Consider the following 23,193-nt stretch of genomic DNA (forward strand, 5'->3'; position numbering starts at 1 on the left):
TGCAAAGTGGGCACAGCATTCTACCCTCCTCGTTAGATGGCATTTTTAATCATTTTCCACCACAGTGTAAGTCACTGCTACGGACAATCAGGCCCATTATTTCTATTGTTCCAGGCTAGGCCTAGGTAAAGTATTAAAAGTTTGCAGCCTTTCATTTAAGAACATTCATTTCAGGAGACTTATCATTATTATTTATATGTTCTCCAGAGCAAAGGCACTGATACGATGGGATGCCCTGGTTCAATCACAGAAGTGGAAAGGTTTCTTGCATCTGATCCTTCTGTGTGGCTGCATGAAGCCATTACAGTCTGGCCCTAGGAATTAATACTCTGAGCTGGCTTGTGCTTCATATACAGAACATTCTTCATGGTCTAATCTAATTTGGCCCTGAACCTTATGCGTGTATTTAACTGTAAGAATGTGAATAATCCTATGCTGGCCATATTTCTTTAGGAAGACAAATCCATTGCTATGTCATTTGTGGACTGCAGGAAAAAAATAATCATGATTTAGGTTTAGTGTAGGTTTGAAAGTACCATGAATGAAATCCTGGCTCTCTTTAAATTAATGGCAAAATTCCATTGAGTTCACTGGAACTAGGATTTCATCCCATATTTTTACCTAAGTATGAAAGACAAAATTACATAATTAATTGGCTGTAATTTGGGGGGTATGTTTTTAAAATTGTAAATATGAATTCAAATGTCCATTATGAAAGTGTCATATCTGAAAAGCATCTATAAAAGAAATCACCATGCACATTTTGGGGCAAGTCAAAGACTTTTTTCTTCAGTCAAGCACCGACCAATCAAGAAAGAGTTAAACAAAACTTTGGAAGGTATATTAGTCATAGCAGTAATCTCTTTATATATCAGTGGGTCAATAGTTCAGTAAAAGAAGGAACTATAACTTGAGTAGACACTAATTAAAAGAATCAATTCTTATCCTACTACATATGTCCAGTCATATTAACACATTTCTAGATTTCTTACTCAGTGGACTAGTCAAGATTAAAGGATTTGCTAATATGGATGAACTGAGTATGCTTCCAAACTGACTGAGCAGATTTGTGAACAAATTAGTTCATTTAAAATTGACAGTGAAAGATTGATTTTGCACAGACTGAGTTACCTAATGTATTCATCATTCCCTCTGCTTCCATGCACAAGACAGATCTGCTTCTTTTTCCTTCTGATTGTAGTAGGACTGCTTACTGGGCACCTTTATTTTACAGCCATGATCGCAGCCTGTCATTCTTTTCATTTAAATTTATTTTAGCCTCCATAGTAGGAGCTTCAGAAATAACTTCTTTAAAAGACTCAGCATAATGACTCATTACATGAGTTGCTCAATTCAACCATAGTACTTTAAATTAGAATGGAGGGTGGAAATTGCTAATTACACAGAAAAAGATCAAATTACTCTCGAGGACCATTTGATTCATTATTAAGATTGTTTGTGGGGATGTGGGTGTCTGTAAACATGGGGTTATGTCCCCACTTACAGTTATTTACATGTCCGCATTTGCCAAAAGTTATCATTGAATGAAATCTGAGACATCAGTGTTTTCACATACAGACTAGATGTAGATTCCCAAACTGTGATCTGTGGGCACTTTTTGGTGGTCCCTGGAGAACTGACTAATCAGATAGGGCTTGATTTCAGTTGCTAAATTCCTTTAAATTGCTAAAACAACACAAAATGCTTTCCTAATATTTCTTTTCCGTATCAACATTTCCTTGGATGTAATGTGAATGGAAAGAGAGCTGGATCATGGAGTCAGGAAGGATTGGGAAGGATGATCCATGAGATCACCTCTCTATTATTAAAACATGGTCCATTATTTAACCATTCTGTCATCTTGCTTTTGATTCACATGGATTCACACCCTGTGGTTTAGCTTGCAGTTTACAGTATGGGGGTGAATTAAACCCAAAGTATATGCCATAACAATCAAGTTTGGCCATGTGTTAAGTTTAAGCCATGTGAAGTTGCTGAGATTCACCTACTTTCAACTCAGAACCTAAAACCATTCCTGGACCCTATGGAGAAGGTGAAGTTTCATGCCACATATGGCCCATGTTCATTAGAAAATCAACAGGGTTCACTTGATAGGATCCAAAATCTCACTGAACCTGGCCCGAGTTTCACGTTTGTAGTGAAACCTGAAACCAGATAAACTTCACCTAGAAGCAGGAAGGTTTCCAAAAGACACAGGATAGTATGCCTTAACAATTTGTCCAGATGAAGGTGTTAACACTCGGTGTGAAATTAGATCAAATTTTGATTTAATTTTATTGGTGGAGCGGTTTATGCCAAAGCTAACAAAGAGGGAGAATAAAATACGGAAAAGATGGCAATTCTTCTGGCAGTTTATAGTTTGCAGCTATGCCATCAGTGAAGTGGAATAATTCTAAGAGCTCCCAATGATAATAGTTCTTTTTTACATTTAGAATCTGCTCACTGATTATGACATTTTTGAAGGACATTGTTAACTACTCCCGCATTGTGAGCATGTACATTTGTACACATAGCTCCATAACTGCGGACACAAATTTAGTAATTGCACATTTGCACTCACTGGCTTCCTATTTGTGCACATTTACCCCACTGGTGCACACAAATGCCAATCATTTGCTTGGGCATGTGAATAGTGACCTTCACAGATATTGTAAACACCAGTACCATTAAGGAGGCTTTTCAAAAATATGTCCCTTAGGGATTTCATGACGACCTCATGCCCTCTTTTCACATATATTATATCTATTATATATTAAATATATTATATTTCTTGGGTTTAGAATGAATAACAGGGAGCAAATAATTTGACACATTTAGCCTATTTTTTCTTCTCTGGATGCAACTTATGAACAAGCAGCTTATTTGTCTAATATATATTATTTGTAATTTGAAAATATTTGCTGAATAATTTGGGTGAATAATTCTACAACTGTAGCTTGCACATAAGTACATTGCTACAAATATTCAAAGCTAAAATTCAAACTGTGAGAGACATATTACATGATTTTGTTTCTTTTCTCCAAATAGATGAGGGGAACTTGTAAAATCAAGTTCCTGGGGCAAAGACTCAGCACAAGCTCTGTGTGAACATCCGGCAATATTTGCTTAATTAATATCACTCTCTCTGAGAGCATTCCTGCAAGTAAACCCATTGACTAGAATATTTGTGGAACAAAGACATAACATAACATGGGCATATTCAGAGCAAATTCACATAAAACTTCAACTAAATAGTTGCAGATTTTTTGGTAGCATTCATCTAATTCTATCTGTTTTAATCTGGTTATGTTACTGGTACAATCCATTAAACATATATTGCTTTCAGAACATGCACTCTTCTGCAGTCATATCCATCCTAGTCACCCTCAATCCCATATTTTGTATGATGTGTCAGCCACGGCATTTTCATTCCACGCCTTTTGTCAGTCTATGCCTCTCTATACTTCTCTATTATATTACCATCATTATCACTTAATTTACTGCATCTGTTCATTACTTCTTAATTCCAGTTCTCTTTTCTTTAACTCCACTTCATACCATTCATTGCTGTTTCTTTTCTGCTTGTATCAGAGTCTCCCTACTCAGTTCTGTTGAGCGTATATATTTTTATTCTACGGAACTTCTCGCTGTCAAGATGCTCAGTGTTGCAGTATTTGTAATGAATATTAATAGGTAGCTTAGGTTTTTTTAAATGTAGTAGGGGGAAGCAATGAGAATTCTCTGAACTTTGCTCTGTGGTTGTATGTGAGACCAAGACACAATGAAGATACTCTCCCCATTCACCTTTGGTGATTGTCTTTCACAGTTCGATTCTGCCATTTCACAAGCCTGTTGGCTCTAGTGTTATGTGCCCTGGAAAATTGTTGTCTGGCACCTGTTAATATATTTCCTCACTTATCTGATTGACGAATTCCCTGCCTTGATCATTGATTTGTATGGAGACACATGAATGTCTGATGAATTCAAACAGAACCCTTCAACACTTTCAGCTAGTTTATCCTGTAGGGGTTTATCTTCAGTGCGTTTTGAGAAGTAATCTACAGCTGTTACCAAATATTTGTATGTGTCAGGGTCAGCAGTGAGAAAACAAATATCACCATTAATTTGTGCTGTATATAGTGTTCATACCCTGATGACCCCTTAGTGGCACTCTTATTAATTTACTTGTACATGATCACACCCTCTAGATCACTTAGATTTTACACACTACCTCAGATTAGCATATAGCCAAATCCTGCAGTACTTACTCAGGCAAAACTCCAAGTGTATCTAGTACTGAATTCAGCAGCATCCATGGAATAGAGTTCATAGAAGCTGCAAGGGGAATTCAGCATCACAGCAAGCAAAGCAGATCCTAAGGTGGGGGAGCATTCTCCATGCAGGCCATATAGTGCTTTTGCAACAACCAAACTTCTGTCTCCTCCCACAGACTGCTCAGCCTAACTGTTGCATATGATAGTTGAACACTCTGAAGTGATGTCAGTGGAGCATCTGAACATGTACAGTGGCTCTCTGATGACCCAGTAAAAAGACAGTTTCTTCCATTGCTGACTGACATGGCCTTGGCCATTCCTTGCCATTTGGCTCTGGAATGCAGGTCAGCAGGGAGAAAAGCCAGTGTTTCTTGGGGCAAAGAACCCTACTTGCCCTAACCCATAATGCTTCGGGGGGGAGTGATTCCCTCTCATCTCCAGCAAGATACGCATATGTTCTTTTCCTTTGGAAAGAGAATGGGGACCGCTCTGTGGCCACAGCATTCCCTCTTGCTGGAGCTGTACAGGTGCTACGGAAGCCTTGAACACTCTGCAGTCCCAGAGGAAGTACAAGATTGACACATGCGCCTGTTTAAGACGGTGGAGCTTTTATTACTTGGGTTCTCTCTTTGTATCTACAACATCTATTCATAGAGTGGACTCATGAGTCATTGCTTGTGAGAAGTTCCTTGACTCAGTATCATACCAATATGTGATTTCCCCAAAACATAGTTCCCTTGGCATACTGGTTACTCCCAATTGTCCAGCCCAAGGTATGGCCTTAGGTTCCCGCCAGGAGTTCACAAAGAGCTGTGCTTCTCTCTGTCACCCCAATCTGGCCCTGCTTCTCCATTGGAAGGGCTACCTGAACAGCATGTGAGCCTAAAACAAGCCAGCTCCTGTCCAGTTTATAGCAAAATAATAGGGGACTAATTTAGATAATGACAAACTCTCCCCAGACCCAAACTTCAGTGCAGACTAACCAAAAATCCACCTGTTTACAAACATTTTCATGAAAAATAAAAATGTGTTCTCTTCAAACCAGCTGCCACTTCAGTGCAGATGCAAATTAGTGACTATTCTGTTCCATTCTCCCTTTCCCCCTATAGATGGCACCAAATATTTCTCACTGGCAGCCCTTCAGTAACAGGTTCTAAACACCTCACATAAAAGAGCTTTTAATGTCAGTTGAAACCACTGGCTGTCCTACTTTATCATTATAGAAACAGTTTTGATTTTATTGAGAGTGGAAGGGTACAGGAGTGGGAGTTGACGCTGCATAATGAATGGTGAAACAGCTTTCTGGTGTGATCACAGCCATGAAAATATCAGGGTCTTTTGCTTATTTGTTTTTTGCTTGGAGTGTTATTTCTATTTGGTGCTCATAGAAGAGAAGGACTTATAGCAGTGGTGGGCAACCTGTGGCCCATCAGGATAATCCGCTAGCGGGCCATGCGACAGTGTGTATGTTGACCATCCACCGGCACAGCCACCCGCAGCTCCCAGTGGCCGGGAATGGTGAACTGCGGCCACTGGGAGCTGCGGGCGGCTGTGCCTGCGGTGGGTCAATGTAAATGCTGTCTCATGGCCTGCTCGCGGATTACCCTGATGGGCCGCAGGTTGCTCACCACTGACTTATAGCAGGAACACTAGCTGAAGCCAAACATAGTGTGACAACTGGTGCTCTGCAAGATTTCCCACACTGCCCTGGCAACACTTTTCAGTGCTGATCTGAGTTACCTTGGTTCTTTCAGTCTTGGGCCTTTCTTCATCAGAGATTGCTAGTCAGGAGAAATTCCCTGGTGGCTTTGTGATTTGAAGAAACAGATACTATTCCCAGGTTTGCAATTTCAACCCAGCAATATATAATGGGCTTTTTAAAATATTCACCTGTCTTTTCATTCATTGGTTTAAGTCAGCCACAGATCCTTTTACAAAGAACCAAACTCAAGTTAAACAATATTACTGATGTTAAGAGTGGCACTTAAAACCTATAGACACTGTTTCTTTTCAGTAAATAACAAAAAATCCATACCCAGATCCAGGAAGAACACTTGTTGAAACCTCAACTCAAGATGGAACTTTCAATTCACTTGAAGTCTGCATACCAGATACTCATTCATCTGTAACAACAAATAGTCATATGTGATTGGAAAGGCAGGTATGATCCCTGCCATCACCCAGAGACATTTTTTGATATTCACTAGTTGATATTGCCAATGCATTTGAGCTGGGTCAATGGGAAAACTCATGAACGTACATTTCTGGCATGAGTATTCAACTACCTTTTTTCTGTTATTTGAATGGGCGGGGAAAAAGCCCACTAAGGCATCCTGCTAGTCATGTGGTATCATAGGATGATTGTATGCCCCAAACTGAATGGCCATTACAGGCCAGTTGAGGCTTCCTCAACTAGGCAAGTGAATGGTAAACAAATTGGCTACATTCTAAATTTCACAAGGCCATTGCTGTTGAAAGAAGACACTAGTATTCACACTTATCCTCTGCGAGTAGCAGCTGGGAAGTTAGAAATTTTACGTGCAACCCACTCTTTGTATTTATTTTAGAACATTGTTCATAATTGTATTTTAATAAAACTTGATTGTCTTGTGTTCCTCTTTGATACATTATACCTTGTGGGCTAGATCCTCAGTTGATATAAATCTCTTTAGTTATAATTCACAGTCGCTAAAGTGCTGGCTGGCCCTGACATTTTAAATTTAAGTTATGAAAAAGTGTTAAAAAATCTAAATATGTTGTACAGTGTTGCTCATGAACTCTAATTTTACAAGCTCCAAAGCATCTAAGCTTTGAAGTGGGAATAAAAACCTTGATATTGATTTAGTAAACCTCGAAGTCAAATTATATGAATATAAATATGCAGTGCATAGATTTCACGAACGTTTTCATTCTATGAGGTTTTTTCCATGTCAAGCAATCGCATCTGAAAGTTTGGCTCAATCCTGATCCTCTAAAATTCCGCCAGCTCTCAGATATTAGCATTTCTATACTTTCTGTTTATCACTATACTTAGAATCGTTGCAGTGTGATAGCATTATTTCTAAAGCCATAAGTAAGCCTCTTATCCACACGAATGAGGAAGCTAATACAGCGAATCTCTCCGAAATGCACAACCTTCGTATACAGTCAGTGTGTTTTTCTTTCATTCATTGTGTTTATTCCTTTGAAAGGGTTCCATAACATGTGCAGTCTTGCCGTCAATTGGCTCACTACTAGTTTATCCTTGTGACACAATTTTGTTTACCTGGTAAGGCAATCATTGTACACTGGCATTTGAGAAGTCGGACTTTATTAATTTAATAGCTTCATTCTCTCATCAGATATTCATTTAATTGGATTTCAGACTAGTATTCATCTAGGATTTGCATAAATGGGAGCATAGGTTTGAACATATGTATACCTTTAGCATATATTTACTTAAGTTGCCCCGCCTCCATCCACTACAGTGTGTATTTTCTCTACTTATGCATAACAGTAATGATTATCTTGCTCTGGGAAACCAGGTCCAGGCTACCAGGAAAGGGTCCTGGTGCTGATGTTACTGAACTATGAAGTTATTGGAATATGAAGTTAACATATTGTACAGGTTCCTGTCTGAGAGTCTATTAGACCGTTTCATTGTGAGACTTCTGTTTTCATAGATTCATAATTCTGGCAGAACAGTTAAATCTGGGATACATACAATTTACAGAGTAAATGTTTGGAAATAAAACAGTTTTCTTTATGAGTCAAAACCTTGTTTTTTATTATCATGTTTGTGTGTGATACTTGTGGGTAGCTAGATGACTCGGGTATTGCAATCATGGATTGCCCTTTTTCTCTAGTTTCAGTTTTTAACCTTTAAAACCTAAATTTAAGGTTATTATACATAGATGTGTGGCCAAAATCCACCTTTAGCTACACACGCACACCCCCACTGGTTTTTGTGACTCTTTAGCATCTGAGATGTCTTCCCATCTCTTTGCCCTTTGCATGTACTCAGCTGTGTTGGGATTTAAGATGAACAGCAACTAGCATAATTTATTTCTCTTTTTGGTGTCTCTTTTAATCAAATCTTTCTCCTTTACATACAGTTTTCTGTGTGTAACACTTATGTATGCATTTATTGTTATGAAAACTGAATAACATTTTAATGAAAAAAATTAGAAAGGAATTCAATTGCCAAAAAAATTATGAGCCAGGACTGAAATATTCAGCTCAAATAGTTATCCTTAGGACTCACAGAAACACAGACATACACACACATTACATATTAATAAGTGACTAGATACATATTATTTTAAAATTTGTCAACTCATAAATAAATTATCTGGGTGATTTTCAAAATATCAATTTCACCCAGGCTTTTTAAGTCAAATTTCAGCCAAGAGTAAAGTGTCTTGTCAAAATTTTAAACCTATAAAAATAGAGGGTTTTATTTTATTTTATTAATGTTGCATGATTGTCACTGAGGACAGAATTTGGCCCCATATGTTGAGGAAGGATTAGGTCTTCCATGGTTCTGGCTTCAATTAAAGCATCATTATTTAGCTGTACATCATGTTTATGAAGAAAAAACATGAAAGAAAGAGACTATGTTCTGAACATTAGGAAATAGAGGCAAATAGAAAGGTTAAAGAAATCTATTTCATAAAATGGCATACAAGCATGTGGAATATGTTACCAAAGACAAGAGAGGTAACTTAGAACATATGTTTATGAATCAGTATGTTCAAAAGAGAACAAGATGAGTTTTCTAGACAAAGAGAGAATAGAGTGTGAGGAATGCAGGAAATTAGAGATGGAAAAAACCCAAAAAGGTCAGTTTTATGAATTGATTAGTAGCTTTTTAACAGAGCAGGGCTGTGAGCAGGTGGAGATCCCACCCTGCTCTGAACAGTATATACATCAGCCAGCATGTAGTCCAAACTTACCTTGTTCCTGAGGTTTTGCTTTATTGGTAGTTGAAACAACAATAGCACAATACAAAATTCCTTTACTGTTCCTAGTGTTTCCCTGTCGAGATATCTATCCCATGTCCTAGGTACCCCTGCCCAGAAGGATGTTCCCATCTCCTTGATATCTTGCAGGAATGACCAACCAACCCCCAGTCAATAAGGAGATTTTACTCAACGAGCTTTATGGAGAGCCTAAGAGCTGCTAACAGGGTGGATCAATGGAAGAACCCTGACTTCCTGTTCCATTCCCCACCAAGCCAATACTAAGACATTGTTTTTTGTGTTTCCCTGTCCCTGTACAATCCATCCAGGACACCATTTCAAAGACTCTTATCATTGCCAGAGGCTCCACTTTCCTGCTGCCAAAGGCATTTCCTTTCTGTGCCACAAGCAAGTCTCACGATTTTGAGTGCTCCTAGACTAGAAGAGGGACTTAAAGTGTTCAGAGGCCATCCCCAAGACAATTGGCCAGGGTAAAGATCATAAACCCCCATGACAGGGGGATTACAGCCAAAGGATACGACTGGAAAACCTCCATCAACAATAATGACCTGAAAAAATGTTGCCACTCAAAGGAGATCACTTCTGACCAAACCCTCCACATTAATGTCAGGCTCCCTGCTAGCTGCCTGGGCTTAGTACACATCTGGGAGTTCTGGAGCTCATGGCCCTCTCCAGATACACAGATTTTTTCTTCATGCCCCTGTTAATGGCAAGCAAAAACAGGTGCAGGGAGAGGCTCAGTGTTCCTCTATGTTCTGTGTCCTTTAGGTCCTTCTTTGGAGTTTCTACATCCTTTAATTTTTCTCCACAATATTCCTTCTGACTCACTATCCATTGTAGAATACATATGTGGCCATTGTGGTGTTTCTGGCAATTCCACTTCCAGATACTACTCTGTTTGGTGTGCACCCTTGATCACTTTGGCCTATTTAATACCTTATTATGTGAACTACATTTACTAAAAATTATCACATTTATATAAACCAGACTTTTCTTAAAAAGAAAAGGAGTACTTGTGGCACCTTAGAGACTAACAAATTTATCTGAGCATAAGCTTTCGTGAGCTACATCCGATGAAGTGAGCTGTAGCTCATGAAAGCTTATGCTCAAATAAATTTGCTAGTCTCTAAGGTGCCACAAGTCCTCCTTTTCTTTTTGCGGATACAGACTAACACGGCTGCTACTCTGAGACTTTTCTTTGTCATTCCAAATGTTGTCCATAAATCAGAAACTGCCATTTTGCTTTCTAAACATGGAAATCTGCTTAAAGCAAATTCATGAAAATTTATGATTTTCCCTCACTCTGGAAATTTGATCATTTGCTTTGTAAAAGGAGTTTTATTCATCAGAGGCACAAATAGCAACATTTCATCCTGGATCAAAAATACTGAAGAAAATACCAGTTTTCACATATGACCACTCATAATTCATAGAAGTATACTTACATACATCAGCCAACTTCTGAGTAAGTATGCACTGTCCTTTATTCAGCTGGTGATGCAACACTGCCTATTAATGTGTAACTCTGAAGTACCACTCTCAGAGCATTACTGAGTACTGAGAATCCTGCAGGGTTGAGAAGGAATGACTGTTGTTCTGCCCATTCCCACCCCAGGCTTGGCCTCTTTTTTTCACTCAGGCTAATCCCTGCAGAGGGGCTTCTACACAGATGGGTGAAAAGGAGCATGCCATAAAGTCACACTCCCCATTCCACGATCCCTTTGCTAGCTCATTGCTTTTTGCTCTCCTGTATTTACCTGTGCAGAGGGAAGCAGTAAACCCCAGAATTATGTCCCTGCTATTGCAGCTGTTTAACTGTTCACTAGTGTTGTTGTTCAGTGGGAAACATACTTGATACATTTACCTACATTTGCTGCATTCCTTTAATTGTGTATTGTACCCTATGTATTAACAGTGCCTTTATACCTCTGTTTTGCTTTAGGAACTGTAAGATGGTATATGAGTGTGACTTTTCTTTCAGTGCTATTTCCTGTGTTGTTAAGTGACAGCAGATGGTCTCCCTGAAGTGATATGAGACCTGGCCATGGTCCTACTTGCAGGGGTCACAGCAGTCAGCTGTTCCCTGCATCAGAACGGTTTCTATCTGGGGAATTTACGGAAGATCAGGAATTAGATTTTCCAAAAAGCAGTCATATCATCTTCCCATCCCAACCGCTGCCAGAATCCACTAGCTATACAGGACCACCAGCTATACAGTATCACTGGCTATGCAGAACCACCACTCTGTCTGCTCCAGACAACCATGATGAGGGGACTCAGGGCTATTTAATGCCTTCTCACCCCCAGCACACTACTTTCATTACATTATGTTATTAAGAGTGTATGGTTTCCATTCTGGGGAGTTATTTTACTTTGTGCACATGTCCATTGTGGGTCACTTATGCACTAATTGCTCTCTATTATCTGTGAGGTGTTACTGCAGAGGTATGAATATAAGGTTTTTTATTTTATGTCTCTCTGCAATGCACTCTTTTTTCTCCAAGTTTCTCATTAAATATTTTCTACATTACCAGTCCTTAAAAACCCTATGATATTTAAGCCACTGCTTTTACATAGTACACACATTCATTCCCTGGATTGTGTCCATTCTTTTATAAAATACAGCACTAAACATAGAAGTCCCTCGCTGTATTTGGTTTCTAGCATCCTCATCATAGGCACTGTGTTCACACAAGCTGCTTTCATCTACAATTTCCTTCCAGATAATCCTGGTTTTACAGGTTCATCTCGGCTGCCTCAAGTTTATATATTCCAGTTTGCATGGCACTGCTATACCATATTCACCACGTAAGGAATATTTCATTGATCGTAATGAGGTAATATAATAATGTAACACCTGATTTATCTAGGAACCTGAAATGCATTATCAGGATGCTAAAGGTCCTCCCTTTAATTGATCAGATGAACTTGAGGATACTGTCATCAAGCCTTATAAGAGTTTGGGTTCATGCTCCTGGAGTCACTATGCAGGGTCTCAAAGGAAAGCTGTTGTCCCATTGATTATGATAGGATTAACTACATATGTATGTGTTCCATTGTGTTAGTTCTAAGAAACATTTGGAACTGGTAATATACATCTGCAGACACTTACCCAGTAGCCAACCTTTCTAGATCTTCTCAGTTTCAAAGAGATTTTTCCAGACCTGATTGTTTGAGTTACAGGGTCATGACAATACTCAGTGATGAGATACTACAGTGACAGAAGTGACAGGCACATGACAGAAGTAAATTAGAGAACTAGATTAGTCAGAAGGCCCTAAATAGTGGGTGGCTGCATCTGTGATTGTGCATCCCATCAATGCTGCTATCATGTTCATGGAATAGGTAGATTTCTGGACCTGTAAATAGTCTGATTTTCTGGTTTGGTGCCTCAGGGTGTGTGTGTGTGTGCATATGAAAAAGAGAGAGTGAGTGAGTGATACAGAATGATAGGTGTCACAAAACTTTCCCATGATTTGTTGTTGGTGCTGGCATTTCCTTGTAAATGTAATATACTGACTAGCTCTCCAGAAAGAAGAATTAAGATAGTGATCAATACATATCAGTACTGCTGATCAGTTAGAGAGACAGCTAGCTAACTGGCTAATATCATTGATGTCTTCAACTGTTCTCTGGAAGGATCTTGTGACAACACTTGCGAGGCAATAGTGATTTTGACTATGCTTCTCGATGGGGTAGATAAAAAATTAACTCAATACCTTTTCAAATGTTTTCTTCTTTGTAGATTGATCATGAAACTTCAAATTAAAGCTATGTTGTTTAGAAGTGATTGGTCAGATAAGTTGCCTGGTAATTGGCTCTGATCTCTGACTGAATTGAACCCACACACACATCTACCCCAATAACACTAAAATCCCTCATTATGTTCTGGCAGTCTTTAATTCCTGCTGATCAGCTCAGCAGAGACTATAGGGATAGATGAAGTCTTTCTACCACTCTCTATCTTGTACCAGCTTCACAGCTTTATTCATATTTAAACCTTATTGTTCTCCACCGTTCTTCACCAAGTCTATCCAAACAATCCTGAGTCTTCCTCTATTTCTACTTCATTGCAATCCGGTATGTATCGCTATGAATGGTATCCTTGATGGCTCCATTCTTGACATGTGTCCAAACCACCACAGTTGTCTTTCTTAAATCTTCTGTAACATCATTATTTCTTGTGCTATTTTCTTATCACTTCAGTTTTTTTTATTTTCTGCAGTCTTGAAACTCTTAGGATTCCCATCAGCTGGTTAATTTCTGCAGTCAATATCTTTCATTCACTGGCTTTTTCTCATACTCCAGTATTCTGACCCATACAGCAGTATTGGTGTGACAGTTGTCCCATATACATTGATTTTTGTTTTTATTGAAAATATCTTTAGCGTTTCAGATCTTGCAGCATTTTCTATATGCAGCAGTGGCTAGTCCAATTCTTCTTTTTTATTTATCTTCCCTATTCCCATTCTTTGATAGTAGTCCTCCAAGGAAAACACATTTTTCTGCTTGTTCTGGTTCTTTATATGCAACTTTGATCTTTATCTCTTCTTTTTCTCTTCAAATTGCCATATTTTTGTCTTCTCTGTGATAATCTTCCATCTGAATTTTCTCCTTTCCCAGTCTACCTTGTCAGTTATTTTCTGCAAAACCTCCTTGGTCAATGCTATGAGGTCAATATTGTCTGCAAATCTAATGTATTCACTGTCCTAGTCTAAGAGTTGAGTACAATAGGTTAACCAAAGAGATAAAACATAAAGAAAAGAGACAGAAACAACTGGATAAATGAAGAATGTAAAAAAGCTGAAGAATATGTAAAGAGTAATGTGACATGGGATTGTATTGCAAGATAAAAGAATGAAGTGTAAACAAGCAAAGAATAAGCAATGGGACGAATATTATGAAGAGCTGTTCAATGTGCAGAACACAGGAGATGAAATGGTCCTGAAAAAGCTTCCGAGTACAAATCAAGGAGAGCAGATGCCAGAACTCTTAAAAGAAAAAATAGAGATCTCAATAGAAAGTTTGAAAAAGGGAAAGGCACTGGGGAGAGACAACATAACTGCAGAGCTGCTGCATGAAGGCAAGGGACACTTGGTAAAGGCGATGTACAAGCTATTCAATAACATTTACAAACAAAAGCAAGTACTGAATAAAAAAACAATCTATGAAAGAGGAGATGAGAGAGAGTGGAATCAGCTTATTGAGTGTGTCAGGAAAAGCATTCATGAAGATGGAGGAGAATGAAGAGGTCTGTGGAAGTGGCACTTGCAGAGGAACAGGCTGGATTTAGACAGGACATAGTACAATAAATCAGGTATTTGTGATAAGACAGATATCAGAGAAGTATATTTAACACAACCAAACCTGCTACAATAATTTTATAGGCTTCAAACAGGCTTTTGATAGCATCGGACAGAAAGAGTTATGGGAAATTTTGAGAATGTGTGACATCCCCAAGAAACTGATCAAGCTGATACAAAACATCTATAGCAAGTCGATGAATGTGGTAAGAAGTTGATGGGATGGTTCTGGATGCTCCCAGGGGTGAGACAAGGATACATACTATTACCAGATTTGTTCAACTTGGTACTGCAAGCAGTAATGGCTGTACATGAAGAGGTGAAATGGAAGGGGTCATGTTACGTTCTGGCAATAATAATGCCGAATCAACTTGTGCTTGCAGATTAAAGCCGCGTTTTTTCATGAATACCTTTACATGCCTCTTTGAAATTTGCTTTCTGAAGACATTTGTGCCAATAAAACTCAATAGCTTGATTATTCACATAATGTAAATGCAGATGGGGAGTGAGCATTGTTGAAGTAAATTCATCTAAAAAAGGTGAACACATACTTGTGAGAAATATTGTTCAATATTCACATGACTCTTCCCCATCTGTTCCACAGTCCATGGAACACAGTGTCTACTTCCAGCTGTGGATGGGCAAAAGTTCAGATAAAAAATGAAGAGAATGAACCTTTTCCGGTTCAAAAAATATAGTGAATTTGTTTTGTTTGTTTTAATGTTATATTTATTTTGGTTTTGGTTATTTTTGTGTATATGTTTAGTTTCAGTTGGGTCTGGAAGCAGACATACTCCATGAAATGCTGTTTTTGTAATATTTCTGTCCAAGCTCAAGCCATGAGGTTGATTGAAACTTGAGAGAAAGTGTTTTCATGATACTTCAAGTAATATTTCCACCCAAGTTTACTCTGCAGCTCTTCATTTCCGGAAAGGCAGATCAGTGGTTGTTCTTGGAGACGGGTTGTTAAAAATTTCTTTCTAACTTGTGGCTTGACTAATTAATTAGTCTGCAAGACCAAACAAAGCAGTTATTTCTTCAACAATATACACAGGACTAAAAAAAAAGAGAGACAGAGAGATCACCGTTTGTCAAACCATTTGCTTAAGACTTCAGCAACAGGTAGTGCAGTAAAAATCACCAAATTTCCCCAAAACACCATTGTTACTCTGTGTTTGTATGTTTTGGAGTGGACAGAGAAACTATGTAAATCTTGAGTAGCTTGTTTGACTTGTGTGCAATTACTCTTGATTTACTTTAGTACTACTAAAACAACAAAGAGTCCCGTGGCACCTTAAAGACGAACAGATTTATTTGGGCATCAGCTTTCAGTACTACTGAGATCAAAAGTTGGCCCACTGTCTCACTACACTATTTCTTTCCAACAATACCAATTAACAATATTGACATCTTATTGATTTCTCCATTAGCTATATAGAGAAATACAACTGTAGCTCTTCTGAAAGGTTTCAGTTTGCAAACACAGACAGTATTCATCATCTGACAGCGCATTTCTAACCACATGTGACAGATGTTTGTCACTTCTCTTAATGCACCACTGGAAGCAGCTCAGATATTACAGTGATGAGGGTGGTTTAAGAACTTCTAAACAATAACATAAAATATATTTGTATCAGACATATTCATTAGATACCTACAGAACTTGTTTTGTACATATCTCTAGCAAAGTTAATGCACCTTTTTTTATTTTAGCAACCAAAGCCAAGGACCAAACTTGCTGTCTGAAACTTGCAGCTGACCTCTCAAGGGCATATATTTGTAAATGTGTGTGTTTTAGTAAATCATCAGTCTCCGAGTCATCGGCATCCACAAAGTCTGATTTTTCTTACTCTAGGGGGAATAAAACACTGTAAATGTATTTTGTTCCATATTCTCAGCAGGACAAAAATTCCAATCTCCAGCCCCAGTCAGCTTCCACTGAACAAGAAGGAATAGAAAATACAGATATAGGGGAGGCAGAGGAAGAAGGGTGGGCTTGTTCTCTTGTAAAAATTTGTCACTGAAGGACTGATCCTAAATCACCAAGGCATGAAACAAAGTCTGGGATGAAAGTAGCAGTTAAGAAACGTACATGGTTAATAGATAAATAAAGACACCCTCCCAAATCTCTTCCTGACAACACGACAGTTGTGTATTTCATTTTTCGATGCATTCTATTCCAAGACATTTCTGTAGTTTCCCAGAAATTAGAGATAAGGCCAAGCTATACAGGTCAGATCTGAATGCAAACTTCTATGAAATCTGGGGATATTTGTACTTCCTTCAGCCCATCAGAGAGAGAGGTCAGCTGCAAGTTTCAGATTCTGAACCAATTTCTAAACCAAAGTTTGAGGGTGCTTGAATCTGGAGTTTTAGTTCATGCCCATTTCTACTAGAAATCCAGCATCAGTATTGAAAATAAAACATGTGGCATTGACATACACGTAGTGACAGTGAAGTGAGGTGGAGGTATGTAGCACCACCATTATGCTGAGGCCTATAAACAGAGCTGTACTAGAAGTAGGTGACGCCATAGTTCTGTATATACTCCACAATCCAGCAAAGCAAGAATTACACCCCACAGAAAAGGCTGGAAAATGGGTCAAAATCTCTGATATGAGGCCACAGCAGAAAAGTCACTCATCTTGATCAGGCAGTACTAATGCCAAGGCTAATATTTCCTCATTGATATGAATAAAAACTTCTTATTTTGTACTCTCAGAATCAGTCAGCTCTCTCCAAAAGAGGCACCCATAAGTTGTTTAGGGCCATTTTACCCATCATGATGATTCTTGACACATAATTTGTGTTCCCCACACAGTGCACATAAGTTGAGTGGAAATGTGGGAACTCTGGACACTATGACTATGGAGCCTTACTTTCTTCAGAAAGTATGTGTATATATATATATATATATATATATATATATATATATATATATATAGTGACACACCTGCTGCTGAATGGTAGCATCGCTGGACTTGCACTATTAGAGAAAAGGGTAGGAAGAGAAGAATTCCTCTGGATTTGCATCACTCATTATTTTACCACAGTTCCATGTTAGAGGCACTGAGCATGAGCACTGTTACAAAAATGACTATTCCATCCACGTGTTACACATGATCACTCAAAAGCTTAACCAGGATAGGAAAACTCCAGTTTTCGTAGATGAGATTTTCCAGAAGAAGGCTATGTATTCCAGAAATCATCCTAACACGTAGTCTATAAACCAAAAAGTAGCAGAAATGCCTGACCTTTATTTACAGCCATACTCTAACATACAGTAAATTGGCTTCCAAAGGTTTTTTCAGCATACTGATCCCATGATGCTTCATACCAAGCATCCTTTTCTAGCATTTGCTATGGTTTGATTACAAAGAAAGACCTGCTCTAAGAAACACAAGAAGAGGGAAAGCATATATGTTACCACCGATATATAGATCAGATGACAAACAATTACATATCTTTCTCCTGTTGGGTTAATACTGAGCCTAAAAAAAGGGGTTTCTTATTTCTTTCAGAGCTTATCAGTCTATCATTGCTACCCTACATTACAAAGCAGAAGCACCAGTATTTACATACACTTCAGATAATGGCTATGGTGCAAATGGTATACTTCCCCCTCATGCACATACACTGAGAACATTTGAAATCATCTGCAATGTCTGGTTAGTGCTTGGATCACCTCAAAGCCTATTTCAGAGTCACCTTCTTTGTTGAAAACCATAATGGTCATATAACAAAAGAGATTTTGGGTTTATTCATTTGAACTTTGATTGTGACATTTCTTTGCACATGAGAGGCAGGTTCTGATCATGTTAATGGTGATGTGTAAAGGCTGAACCTACTTCAACCACTTGACAAAGTCTTGTGACTCCTTCACCCAAGCCCATCACATGCTTAGAGAGTACTAAAAATTGAATATGTCATTACCTTGCAATTCCCTTGTTGCGTCACTGGCTATTGTTCTCCATTTAACCTAATAGCCCATAAAAGAGCACCTCTATCTGACTCTGATTTTCCTTCTGATTGCCACCAAGAAAGTCTGTTCTGTAAAAGAAGTGTCAGGCCAACTCATCCAACTGAAAAATAAATGGGAGATAATGAGAGACAACTCATAATCCAGCCAGGATCAGTCTTATATCATATTATCTGCTTTCCTGATGGACAAATGGATGGTAGGAACAGATAAAAGTAATGGCTTTATGTTAGCTGTACTGTCAGATTCTTATTTAAGAGAGAGACATTTTCTCCTGACTTCCTCAAAATCACAAAAGGAGGAGTATAGTCAATTTTTTATAGATGAAGTTGATGCACTGATACTTAGAACAGACTTCTGTTTCCCTCTCTAGTCATTCTCCCATAAAGACAGGAGCCCGTGTATCAGTTTCATGATAGTTTATTTCTAAAGAAATGTAACTGAGTGTTAAAGGAGTTTTACTGCGTCTTAACTGGGTTGTTTGTAGCTGGCTGGTCCCAGGATCTTAGAGGGACAAGGTAGGTGAAATAATATATTTTATTGCACCACTGTCTGTTTTTGAAAGAGACAAGCTCCATATAAGCTCAAAAGCTTGTCTCTTCCATCAACAGAAGTTGGTCCAATAAAAGATATTACCTCTCCTCATCTCTTAATGGGGTCACACTCTGGGCTTGATCCTCACTTAAAAATGGATCACATCAGTGTAAGAGAGTGGAGAGTCAGGCCCTCTGGGTGAAATCCTGGCTCCGTTGAAGTCAATGAGAGTTTTGTCCCTGATTACAAAGGGGTCAGGATTTCACCCTCTGAATGTAAGATAACATAAGTGACATGTTGAGGGTGCTGGAAGAAAGTATAAGTTCCACCAGCTCCATGCAATCACCTCTGCATTTAACTCCTAAAATCACTATGTCACCAACAGTGTGCGTCCCCATGCAATATTACTTGGGAATCTGGTGCTTTCCAGTTGCATAGAGCTGTGGACTGTTTGGAAAAACTGATACTTCTCCCACCCATGATATACTACAGTAATTACAGCACTGATTTGGGGGCCATGGCCTCCTCTTAACTATAGGAGTCCCTAGATTAATTGGATCAAACAATGATGCCCACATAGTTTGTGCAGTAAACAGTGGCAACTATAATTGATCAAGGGTGTGGTGATACTTGAATGCTTTGAGCTGTGTGTAACTTGCTTGTCACTAACTTACTCAGAATATTAAAACAGTGGGGAACATCCTACTTCCACTCCATGCAGATACACATAAATAGAAGAATGTTCTCATCAACAAAAGCAAATCAACTCAAAACCTCATCCTTCTCCATTTCTCAGTCAGGAAACAACCAACTTTCATTTTCTTGTCACCACCCTCCATTTGTTTTCTTTCCCCATGTTTGTATGCTGTACTTTGTGAATAATTTTGATCCTTAATATTATTCCAGTCTATGCCGATATAGTTTAGATAAACTCCCAATCAGGTGAGTTTATCCTATTATAGTGTCACCTTTTGGTGGTATCTCCAAACATGCGCAAGTTCTGTTTTCGTACATCTGTACTTAAAAACCTGAAGTGGGTGTCTTCTAACCTGAGATCTTTCCTTTGGAGTTTTGCTGAATTAATTTCAAGTGCAGTCATTATAGTGTAGAAGGAGAGCACATCTCTCTAATCAATATCAAGATTGAACTGTTTTACTCAGCAGTCTGTCTTTGCATTTGGGCAGAAAAATGTGGACATACTCCTCCTACACAATACCTACGCATGCCATGCTGGGGTGCTGACAGATGGACATTCTGTATTTACCAACTCCCCCCATGGTTTCTTTGCTGTTGGATGTGACATTCTTCAGATGTCTGTTTTATGAATGTCAAAGACCACATGGCTATTATGCAACGAGTGGAATTGTTAAAACCAAGTCTTGGCCTCACTCCCTACTTTAGTCTTTTTTTTCCCCAAGTCCTATTATCAAAACCAGAGTAGATCCTCCCAAAAATGAACATTCACTGACAAGGTGGCATCTTTTAATTTCAACAATACATAAGGCAAGCAGTTTACTTTTTGTTCTGTTCCATATTTAATATAATCACCTGATCTAGTTTCTAGCATTACTGCCACAAACATCTAACTGAACAGTATACGGTTTTCCTTGATTTATCAAAATAATGAGTTAGTTTTATTGTAAGTGATTAAATGTGTTTTACTTTTTAAAGCACAAGAACTCAAAAGAAAAGCATTGTTACAATCTGAAAATAACTAGAAAGATAAGTTCATTAACTTCCCTACACTTGTGCATCATAAAAACCTTGTTAAAAATTACTCCCTAGCCTGTTGTATTAGCTTCTTTATGAGGTAATTTCTCCATACAGTAATAAGATTTTTCTTTTACTCTCCAGTGCATATTAAACCCACTAATCTTCTTTTATAAACTACAGTTTCAGCCACTTTCTCAATTTACTCACTTTAAAGATATCCTCCTATTAATATTAAAGGTAGCAAATGCAGATATGAACTTCGCAAAACATTCTTTCAGATTTATGGTACAATCTTTTAACAGTGTATTGCAATAGCACAAAGGGGACAAAGCAGTAAATGTCAAGTATGTCTCATGACAAACCAAACAATGTTAGTCCCCACAGAATTATTTTCCCATCCTGTTCATTATGCGAATGAACTGTGGGCATATTTTCTCCTCTTAGCACATAAATACAGATTCCAAACATTCAGTTCATTGAGAGAGATAAAATAAGATCTCCTACAGAATCTGCACAGATGTGAATAGGATACAGACTAAGGGTCTGTTTCATCACTGCTTCACTTCAATTTTACAACAGTGGAACTCCACTGCTCCCAGTAACATTGGAATAGTGCAGGGGTGAAAAAGGTCCTAAGGGCCTGATTCTGTTTCCATTTAAGTCTATGACAAAACTTCCATCGACTTTAATGGGAGCAGAATCATCAAATATATGCTAGGGAGAAAAGTACCTGGCCGATGTCTCTACCTCTGTAGCTATAAATTACCCTTTGCTTTGTTTCAGTTGTAAAATAAGACAGTCACAAAAAAGCATGTAATAATAATAATGAATTAACATTATGAGGAGATTATTTATTATTATTATTTATACTGTGGTAGTACCTAAGGCCCCCCCCATCATGGACCAGTATCCCATTCTGTTAGGTGCTGTACAACACTGAACAAAAGGACAGTCCCTACTCTGAAAAGCTTAAGAATCAAAGATTAGGCCCTTAAGAGAAGCCAGTTTACAAACAATGCCATTTTCAAAAAAGTATTCTTTTCTGAAAAAGTCCCAAGTTCCAGAGATATCAGTATCATTTACATAAAATATCGGGCCTGGGTCACATTGGACATGCCAGAGAGTCTGTGATTTTCATAGGTATGACACATCAGCACAGGCCTTCACAACATGTGAGGACAATCAACGATGCAACCTTGTGCAATTTAACTTAGTAAAATATTTGATTATGGGAAGAAGCTTTCAAACCAGGCAAGGAATGCATTCTTCCTTAATTCTTCCTGTATAATCAAAGCTCATTAGAATGCAGAGAAACATGGACAGTCTCTCCACTCTTAAAGGGCATGCTGAGTGCTCGCTCTGCAGCTAGGGCTTGGTCCTACAAGGTGCTGCTGAGCACATGGCACACATTGAAGTCAGCAGAAGTTGTGGGTGTTCAGCACTTTGCAGGGGTTGAGGTCCTAGCCAGCTCTGCTGCTTGATATGAAGGAGGCAGAGCCATAGCCCAATCTCTTCCCGTGTTCTCAGGGGTAGCACTGCTAGCCTGCACTATATTTTAACTCAGATAAGACCAGGTACTACAGTTGTGACCAGCCTTGGTGTGGGGGGCTCATAGTGGAGCAGGATCTCTGTGTCCTGCCCACTTCATGCACTTATATGCAACCTGTAGGAAGTTAGAAACAGATTATATTTGGCCCTACCTGGGTATACAAGTGGAGGGGAGTGCAGAAAGAGAGGTATTCATGGCAAGGGCAGTATTTTGTTACGCGCACTTGTAAATATAAATACAACACTATAATTTAATGCTGTTCCTGCAAATTTGAGATCATAACATCATAGAGATGCAGGCCTTTAATGCGTACAGAATAAATGCTTTTAATTTTTAGTCAGTAATCACACATAGCTAGAACCTCTGTGCTCACTGTTAAGTGTCAAAATGATAGAGACCACCAAAGCATTAGACTACAATAGAATGAGGTTACAGTTAGACTATTTCTAGGTTAATAAACTGACTTCCAGCGGGTGAGTGTCTGTATACACGACATTTCTAGTACTTTGAGCGGAAAGACTAGATCTCTGAACCTTACAATCCCCAGAAGTTCTACTGCTGTGAATGAATTCTTCCTAGAGTTACATGAAGCAGAAAGTAAATGGATTACTCTGCTACGTATGTCCTGGAAATTTTTCTAGGGCAGTACTCACATACATGGCGTCATCACAACAAAGCTACTAAGAAAACAGAAGGGTATTTTGTATTTTGTAGACACAGTTTTGTGTACTTAGAGCTACTGGGGACATTTCTGTATTATGCTTTATTTCTAACCCTTGGTTTTTATACATACCTCAGTCATTTGTTTGTGAAATCAGTGTTGAGTTGTTACATTGAAACATATGTAACAGACTACAAGAAGACTCTTGCAATTTGATAC

At 38.5% G+C, this 23,193-nt stretch overlaps 1 long non-coding RNA gene across 3 annotated transcripts in view; it reads right to left on the reverse strand.

Moving 5' to 3' along the window:
• The window catches only part of LOC140917278 (uncharacterized), an 83,022-nt gene that overhangs the window by 11,949 nt on the left and 47,880 nt on the right, over window positions 1–23,193 (reverse strand). For 2 of the 3 annotated variants that reach the window (XR_012160770.1, XR_012160771.1), the window contains exons 2-3: window positions 18,472–18,620; window positions 6,310–6,397 (exon numbers count right to left, since the gene is read on the reverse strand). This is a non-coding gene — a long non-coding RNA (uncharacterized lncRNA). The remainder of the gene's footprint in view (window positions 1–6,309; window positions 6,398–18,471; window positions 18,621–23,193) is intronic. The other variant, XR_012160772.1, reaches the window with a different exon arrangement.

The sequence above is a fragment of the Lepidochelys kempii genome, chromosome 9 (genome assembly GCF_965140265.1).
Source record: "Lepidochelys kempii isolate rLepKem1 chromosome 9, rLepKem1.hap2, whole genome shotgun sequence".
Classification (NCBI taxonomy): Eukaryota; Metazoa; Chordata; order Testudines; family Cheloniidae; genus Lepidochelys; species Lepidochelys kempii.